The sequence below is a fragment of the Coenobita brevimanus genome, chromosome 53 (genome assembly GCF_032717465.1).
Source record: "Coenobita brevimanus isolate Jiangsu-jjx chromosome 53, ASM3271746v2, whole genome shotgun sequence".
Lineage (NCBI taxonomy): Eukaryota > Metazoa > Arthropoda > Malacostraca > Decapoda > Coenobitidae > Coenobita > Coenobita brevimanus.
Genome location: NC_137006.1, coordinates 2,210,001 through 2,220,000, shown reverse-complemented (window position 1 = coordinate 2,220,000; position 10,000 = coordinate 2,210,001). Strand labels below are relative to the sequence as shown.

General features: G+C 45.5%; 1 protein-coding gene across 1 annotated transcript in view; it reads left to right on the top strand.

Annotated features, from left to right (window-relative positions):
• The window catches only part of LOC145400704 (uncharacterized), a 90,587-nt gene that overhangs the window by 33,962 nt on the left and 46,625 nt on the right, over window positions 1-10,000 (top strand). The gene's annotated exons all lie outside the window — the stretch shown is intronic.

The following is a 10,000-nucleotide window of genomic DNA, read 5'->3' as shown; positions in this document are numbered from 1 at the left end:
ATTAATCTAAGTGTGTGGTAGTGGTGTGTGTGGTAGAAGCGTCACTGTGATAGGAATACGTTAGTGTGGTATTAATGTTGTGTGTGTGTGGTAGGAGCGTCACTGTGGTAGGAATACGTTAGTGTGGTATTAATGTGTGTGTGTGGTAGTGGTGTGTGTGGTAGAAGCGTCACTGTGGTAGGAATACGTTAGTGTGGTGGTGGTGTGTGGTAGGAGCGTCACTGTGGTAGGAATACGTTAGTGTGGTAGTGGTGTGTGTGGTAGGAGCGTCACTGTGGTTGGAATACGTTAGTGTGGTATTGATGAAAGTGTGTGGTAGTGGTGTGTGTGGTAGGAGCGTCACTGGTTGGAATACGTTGGTGTGGTATTAACATAAGTGTGTGGTAGTGGTGTGTGTGGTAGGAGCGTCACTGTGGTTGGAATACGTTGGTGTGGTATTAACATAAGTGTGTGGTAGTGGTGTGTGTGGTAGGAGCGTCACTGTGGTTGGAATACAATAGTGTGGTATTAATGTGTGTGTGTGGTAGTGCTGTGTGGTAGGAGCGTCAGTGTGGTATTAATGTAAGTGTGGTGGTGGTGTGTGTGGTAGGAGCGTCAGTGTGGTATTAATCTAAGTGTGTGGTAGTGGTGTGTGTGGTAGGAGCGTCACTGTGGTAGGAGTGTGGCAGGACAGAGGTCATGCCAAGTCGCTATGACCTCTGATACGTAGTGAAAGTTACTGTCTGACTCACCCACCCCCCCATGTGTGGCCCAGTGCTGTGGTAGACAACTGTGGTGGTAGGGAGGGGGAGTGTGGTAGGACTGTGGTGGGGTGTGGTAGGACTGTGATGGGGTGTAGTAGGGAGGGGGAATGTGGTAGATGGGTGTGGTAGGGAGGGTGTGTGGTAGAGGGGTGTGGTAGGACTGTGGTGGGGTGTGGTAGGGAGGGGAAGTGTGGTAGGACTGTGGTAGAGGGGTGTGGTAGGGAGGGGGAGTGTGGTAGGACTGTGGTGGGGTGTGGTAGGGAGGGGGAGTGTGGTAGAGGGGTATGGTAGGGAGAGGTGTGGGTGTGATAGTGGTGTGGTACTTCTGTGGTAGTGGTGTGGTACTTCTGTGGTAGTGGTGTGGAAGGGCTGTGGTGGTAGGAAGGGTGGTGTGGTAGTGATGGAGGGTAGTGGTAGTAACGCAGTGTGGTGGTAGGGGGTGTTGGTGGTAGTGGTCTTGGTTGAGATGTGGTGTGGTGGGTGTGGTGTGGTAGGGATGATAAAGGAGTGAGGTAAGGGGTGTGGTATGGCTGTACAGTGATAAGGGTGTGGTGTGGTGTGTGGTAGTAATAGTGGTGGTGATGTGGTACAGGTAGTGGAAGGTGTGGTAGTAATAATGGTGGTGATGTGATACAGGTAGTGGAAGGTGTGGTAGGGGTGTGGTGTGTGGTAGTAATAATGGTGGTGATGTGGTACAGGTAGTGGAAGGTGTGGTAGGGGTGTGGTGTGGTAGTGATGATGTGGAGTGATGATGGTATGAGGATAGTAGTAGTGAGATGTAGTGTGGTGATGGTAGTAGTAGCAGCAGCAGTAGTAGTGGTAGTAGTGATGTGGGATGGTAGTAGTAGTAGTAGTAGTAATGAAACTCAGCATTACATTAAATTACAAGTGTACACTTAAAGAGTACATATAACTTGTACTTAATCTAGCAATGTACACTCCAGAATTTATGAATGTAATGTTTTTGTAATTATAAAGGAGAATAAACCACTGTGGTAATGTGTTAAGGTTCGTTGGTACGTAGGAGACTTGCTGGGTCTTGGGAACGGGCTGTGAAGTGTATGTCCAGACCCGAGAGAGAGAGAAATTGACACAGACAGATGGATGGATGAGAGAGAATAGACAGACAGACAGACAGATAGGTGGATGGGTGGATGGAAAGAGAGAGAGAGAGAAGATAAAGACAGTAATGCATGTAACTCACTATACTCCTTTCACCTTAACTTGGCCCAGCTTTACGCCCTTCCCGTAGCACTTCTTCGTGACTAGCATCATATTCTAGTGTTACTCTTGTCAACTCAGCATTCAAGATGGAGGGATGGCAATTTTGGGCCAAGTTAGAGTGAGAAGAATACACACACACACACACACACACACACACACACACACACACACACACACACGTGGCTTTAGGTGACAATTTTACCTGTAATTAAAGTCACCTGGACACGTGAGGGGGAGGCAGGTAAGGAAAGAAAATAAAAACAGCAGATGGAGATGCTTCCCTTAATTCTGTGGCTTGTGTGTGTGTGTGTGTGAGAGAGAGAGAGAGAGAGAGAGAGAGAGAGAGAGAGAGAGGCAGGTTAATGAACTCTTGTCAGGTGTGGATTGGTTCTCATTCTGCCCTTCTTGTCCTTCTTCTCTTGCCTTTATATTATTATTATTATTATTATTATTATTATTTCTGCTGCTACTACTACTACTACTACTACTATTATTATTATTATTATTATTATTATTGCTGCTACTACTACTACTATTATTATTATTATTATTATTATTATTACTACTACTACTACTACTACTACTACTACTACTACTACTACTACTACTACTACCACCACTACTACTACTTCTACTACTGTATTATTATTATTATTATTATTATTATTACACTTCATCATTATCGTTAGTATCATCATCATCACGGTTATCTTTCTCATCATCACCATCATCATCATCATCGTCCAGGAAAGGATTGGATGATAGATAGATAGATAGATTTTGGATGACGGGGGAAGGGACAGCTTACACACACACACACACACACACACACACACACACACACACACACACACACACACACACACGACCACCAGCAACGCACACAACTCACACGCAAACCGAACACACGCACGCAACCCAACGCACGCACACATAACTCTTAATCGTGCACTTTCACAGACACACGCAAGTTTCATTTTCAGACATACTGCTCTCTCTCTCTCTCTCTCTCTCTCTCTCTCTCTCTCTCTCTCTCTCTCTCTCTCTCTCTCACACACACACACACACACACACACACACACACACACACACACACACACACACCAAGCCAACACAAGCCTACCCCACCTCCCCCTCATTCCCCGGATCAACTCCAGACAAGGGAAAGGAGGGGGAGTACACCCTGCCAAGACTTCTTAACCCCTTCAGTACGCTTGTCTCAGCAGTATCGACACCCGGTACGCTGATTAAGGGAGAGAGAGAGAGAATGGCAGATAGATATATAGATAGATAAAGATGGATAGATAGAGATTGATGTAGATAGATAAATTGATTGATACGAGAGAGAGAGAGAGAGAGAGAGTGATACGAGAGAGAGAGTACAGCACATACATGGAGGGGAGTGTGTGTGTGCGTGTTTGTCAAAGTACATGACTTGATTGTGTGTGCGTGCGTATGATTGCGTGTGCGTGAGGAGGGTTGCGTGTGTGTGTGTGCGCTGCAGGTGGTCTTGTCGGATCGTGAGAGAGTAGCCTTGTCATATTTACCCCCACACTGTCTCTCTCTCTCTCTCTCTCTCTCTCTCTCTCTCTCTCTCTCTCTCTCTCTCTCTCTCTCTCTCACACACACACACACACACACACACACACACACACACACACACACACACACATTCTCTCTCTCTCTCTCTCTCTCTCTCTCTCTCTCTCTCACACACACACACACACACACGCACACACACACACACACACACACACACACACACACACACACACACATCTGCATCGTTAAGTGAATTGCGTTGTAAAGGAATTAAGCTGACAGGGCGAACAAGGCGAACACACACACACACACACACACACACACACACACACACACACACACACACAGTTTAAAGATAATGGTGGTGGTGGTAGTTGTGGTGATGGTGGTAGTAGCAGCATCAAACATTAATAGTAGTAGTAGTAGTAGTAGTAATAATAATAATAATAATCAGTAAAATAGTAATTATTATTATTGTCATAGGCCTGCTACTACTACTACATGTATTATTATTATTATTATTATTATTATCATTATTATCATCATTATTATTATTGGTGATAATATTACTGTACATAAATTAGACGATTAAGCGAGTGAGAGAGAGAGAGGTGTAGGCTGTGTATTTGCAATGTGTGTGTGTGTGTGTGTGTGTGTGTGTTGGAGAGAGAGAGAGAGGAGAGAAGGAGAGTGAGAGTGAGTGAGAAGTAGAATGCCAGCTTTAATAATCTCTCTCTCTCTCTCTCTCTCTCTCTCTCTCTCTCTCTCTCTCTCTCTCTCTCTCTCTCTCTCTCCAGCAATATTCTAGGAAGTCCATTTAGCATATTTACATAGATAAATGAACTGCATGAGAGAGAGAGAGAGAGATGTGGGCTTACTGCTATAGCTACTACAAACACCACTACGACCATCACTACCACAGCTACCACCATCACTACCACAACTACCACCATCACTACCACAACTACCACCTTCACTACCACAAACACTACCACAACCACCATCATCACTACCACAGCCACCACTATCACTACCACAACTACCATCACTACCACACCACCCAACCAACCCACAGCTGCCAGTACTACCACAACCACTACAACTACTCTCAACACTACCACAACCACTACAACTACTCTCAACACTACCACAACCACTACAACTACTCTCAACACTACCACAACCACTACAACTACTCTCAACACTACCACAACCACTACAACTACTCTCAACACTACCACAACCACTACAACTACTCTCAACACTACCACAACAACTACAACTACTCTCAACACTACCACAACAACTACAACTACTCACAACACTACCACGACTACCACCTCTCCCTACCACAACAACTACAACTACTCACAACACTACCACAACTACCACCTCTCCCTACCACAACTACCACAATTACTAAGCATCACGACCATACTGTAAAAAATAACCAACCATTTAGCAAGCCACCAGCATCTCAACTACCACAACTACTACAATGATAGCAATTATAACTATCACTACGTAGCTACCATCAAGTGTACACAAATCACCACTACTGCAACCACTATTACTACTACTACTACTACTACTACTACCACCACTACTACTACCACTACTACTACTACTACGGTACCACAGCTACTACCACCACCACAACTATCACTATAAAAATTACAGTTGAATGTTTATTATTATTATTATTATTATTAATTATTATTATTATTATTATACTACTACATATTAGTTTTATTTTTCATTATTATTATCATTATAATAATAATAATAATTATTATTATCATCATCATCATCATCATCATCATCACCATCATCACGTTCACCACTCAACTACCAGCATCACCATAACTACCACCATCGCTACCATACCCTCAGCTACCAACATTACCACCACAGCCACAACCAGACAGCATACAGAGAGCGCATACCTCCAATTCAAGTACAGTTTATGGTATACTGCAATAATCCTTCTTTAGTACCAGACGAATACTTTTACGGTCTCAGAGTCGATTAAGTCTACGGTCTTTGTCTGCCCTGTTTCGTAATTTCAGAGAACGCATACCTCCATAGTCAATTAATTCTACGGCCTTTGTCTGCCCTGTTTCGCATTTCAGAGAGCGCGTACCTCCCCTAACAACTAAAAAGCTTGATTTATTCCTACATTCGGATTAGGATTCACCTCAAATTCGAATCAGCTCTTCCTTGATCCATTGCCTACTTATCTACCGGAAGTCATTGAAATCCGGCTAGAATTTTTTTAGATGTCTTGTGCACAAACGTACACGGGTGAGTACATAGCCTCCGTCCAACTTCGTGAGGGGAGGTGATTATCAGAGTTACTACCAGGACTATCACTACAACTAGTATATACTCCACTGCCACCACCACAATCATCACAACCACCACACCCACTACCACAAGAACAATAACAACCACAACCAGCATAAAAAACATCCTCTACCACCACAACCACTATCAGCCACCAACATGACCACCACAACCACTACCACAGCCACCACCGTAACCACCACCATCAAAACATCCCCCACCACCACAACCACTACCACAACCACCATTACCACACCCGCCACAACCACTACCACAGCCACCACCACACCCATCACCACCACCACACTCACCCGCCACCATCACCACCACTACCACAACCACCACTACAACAGCCACCACCACACCCATCACCACAACCACACTCACCCACCACCACAACCACCACACCACTACAACAGCCACCACCACACCCACCACCACACCCACCACCACAACAGCAGTAACTACAACCATCACCATCAAAACACATCCCTCACCACAGCAACCACTACCACAGCCACCACCGTCAAAAAACATCCTCCACCACTACAACCACTACCACAGCCACCATTACCACAGCCATCACCATAAAAACACATCCCCCACCACCACAACCACTACCACAGCCACCACCACCACCACAGCCATCACCATAAAAACACATCCCCCACCACCACAACCACTACCACAGCCACCACCACCACTACCACAACAACAACAACAGCCACAGCCATCACCATCACCACAGCCACCACAATCATCACAACCACTACCACAGCCACCACCACCATCACAACCACCACCACAGCCATCACCATCAAAACACATCCCCCACCACCACAACCACTACCACCACCGCCACTACCACAACAACAACAACAACAGCCACAACCACTACCACAGCCGTCACCATCACCACAGCCACCACAATCATCACAACCACCACCACAGCCACCACCACCATCACAACCACCACCACAGCCATCACCATCAAAACACATCCCCCACCACCACAACCACTACCACAGCCACCACTACCACAACAACAACAACAGCCACAACCACTACCACAGCCATCACCATCACCACAGCCACCACAATCATCACAACCACTACCACAGCCACCACCACCATCACAACCACTACCACGGCCATCACCATAAAAAAAAAACATCCCCCACAACCACTACCACAGCCACCACCACTACCACAACAACAACAACAACAGCCACAACCACTACCACAGCCATCACCATCACCACAATCAGCACCACCACTACCACGGCCACCACCACCACCACCACCACACTCACCCATCCAGTTTTTCCGGCCTGTCTCATGCACGGAGTAAATTAAATGGACTTCTCGTGGGTGTTTAAAGGGCCAGTCATCGCGGGCATTTAAATCGGCATTTGATACGGTATTTAACTTTTTCCAGGAGATGAGGTGGGTTTTGGTTTATTATTATTATTGTTATTATTTACTACTACTACTACTACTACTACTACTATCGGCAGTTGATACGGTATTTAACATCTTTCAGGAGGTGGGGTGGGTTTTTGTTATTATTATTATTATTATTATTATTATACTCTCCGTAAAACAAGTAACTCAGAGTCAAACGGCCACCCCTTACGGGATTCTGGCGTCTGGCAATAGATAGACAGATTATTATTATTAACTTATTTCAGGAGATGGGGTGGGTTTTCGTTTATTACTACTACTACTACTACTACTACCACCACCACCACCACCGCTACAACTATCATTATTATTATTATTACGACAGTGTACAGAGCTAAATTGGTGAGCGTGTGTGTGTAATATCATTCGTTTTCTGTGCGTTTAGTCATTTCTCCTTTGTCGTGAAATCCAGTCTTTTTATTATTTATTTATTTATTTTCTTTTGCTAATGGAGCGCAGTAAGGGGAAACCATAACGACCCTAGAGACCTGCCATAGGAGAGAACGTAATGTGACACCTTTTCCATTCACTGACTGGAAATAAAAATGTAAGAGGCCGGTGCTGAGATGAACTTGTTGCTGCAGTCAGAACACACACACACACACACACACACACACACACACACACACACACACACACACACACACACACACAGGCCCCATCGTAATCACGTATCCTCTGTATTGATACGGATATGTAGTGATAGGGGGGAGCGATTACTCGATATGGGACTGTTGCGCCGTACCGTGTCACAATACGGTGATACGCGGATACGCAGCGAGTGGATACGGGACTAGAGCACGTTCAGGTCAAAAGGCGAATACGGTAAACACTAGGCTTTCCGTGGCTCCTGGTTAGGTTAGATTTAGGTGGCCGAATCGGTAGAGAGGCGGCCTGTGGTCCTAATGGACCCAGGATCGAATCCCGGCTGGGGCAGGGAACAGTTTAAGGATTTGAATTTCCTAAAAAAAAAAAAAAAAGAAGAAGAAGAAGAAGAAGAAGCAGTCTTTCCTGATCTAGCCTACTTGATGACCCGCCGACATGTCGTAAAAATACCCCCGCTAATACCAATACACCAGTCCTGTATGAGACAGCCCTAGCATGTATTCAATATGGACGGTGGGTGTTAGCCCCGAAGTGGTGACATGTAGAGGTGAGGACTACTGGGCCTTCGGATAGGTCATTGTCCCCGAGAAACAGGCCCTGATGCCTTTGCCCAGAGTCGAACACACACACACACACACACACACACACACACACACACACACACACACACACACACACACAAAGATTGAGTTACATTGAAGTTAGGACGGGATAAGTTAGGCTGGATTTGTGAAGGTTCAAGTTAGAGGAATTTAGATTTAAGTTAGAAGGTAGGGTTTGGCCATGTGGAGAGGATGGAGAGTGAGACTGACGAGGAGAGTGTATGTGACTGAGGTGGAGGAGGGGAGAGGCCAAGGATGAAATGGAGGGATGGAGTGGAGAGGTATATGAGAGAGGGGGGTGTGAGTTGGGAGCGGGACAGTGAAATGGCGGGGGACAGGACGACATGGAGACGATTTGTTTGTGGCCACCCCTTACGGGATTAAGGCGTCTGGCAATAGATAGATAGATAAGTTAGGGTATAAGGGGGTGTGAGCCGGGAGCGGGGCAGTGAAATGGCGGGGGACAGGGCGACATGGAGGCGATTTGTTTGTGGCCACCCCTTATGGGATTAAGGCGTCTGGCAATAGATAGATAAGTTAAGGTAAATTGGATGAGTTTAGGAGTTTGTTAAGGATAAAGGAAGACCAATATAGAATTAGATTTAGATGTACGAATTCCAAGGTTTGTGGTAGGTGGTGGCGACCATCATCCACTCACCTGATGTAGTGCTGCCTACTTCCCCCTTAGCCTTTACCATTCTTTTTCTGTGTCTGCCCTCCTCTCTTCCTATATCTCACCATCATCCACTCACTTGATGTAGTGCTGCCTACTTCTTCCTTAGCCTTTATCATTCTTTTTCTGTGCCTGTCCTTCTCTCTTTCTTTTTCTTACCATCATCCACTCACTCGATGTAGTGCTGCCTACTTCTTCTTTAGCATTTATCAATTTTCTTCTATGCCTGCCCTCCCCTCTTCCTATTTCTCCCATCTTTCCTGTCACTTTTTATTACTTTTCTTTCATTTACAGGTGGCTTTACATTGAGTGACAAGCCAAATGGTTTCCTGTAAGCCAAGGAACCATTTACAGCGCTGGGTGGTAACCATATAACCAAACCATACGTGCTGCCTACGTGTCAACAAGTGGGTTGGTGGAGGGTTAGTGCCCCTCCCCGTAAAACAAATAACTCAAAGTCAAATGGCCACCCCTTACAGGATTATGGCGTCTGGCGATAGATAGATAGTTCCAAGGCAAGTTAGATGTTAGAAACGGGTTGGGTTAGAACAGGTTAATCTAATATTCTGTTAGCTAAGAATTTCTGCTGACTTCCTGGTGGCTGGAGATGGAGTGCAACAACGTGGTAAAAAAGTTGTTGGATGAGTTGATGCGTTTATTCATAAGGGAGGGAGAGAGAGAGAGAGAGAGACAGACAGACAGACAGAGAGTAATAGTAGTAGCAGTAGTGGTGCTGGTGGTAGTAGTAGTAGCAGAAGACGAAGAAGGAGAGGGAGAGAGAGAGGAGAAGAAAAAGACGA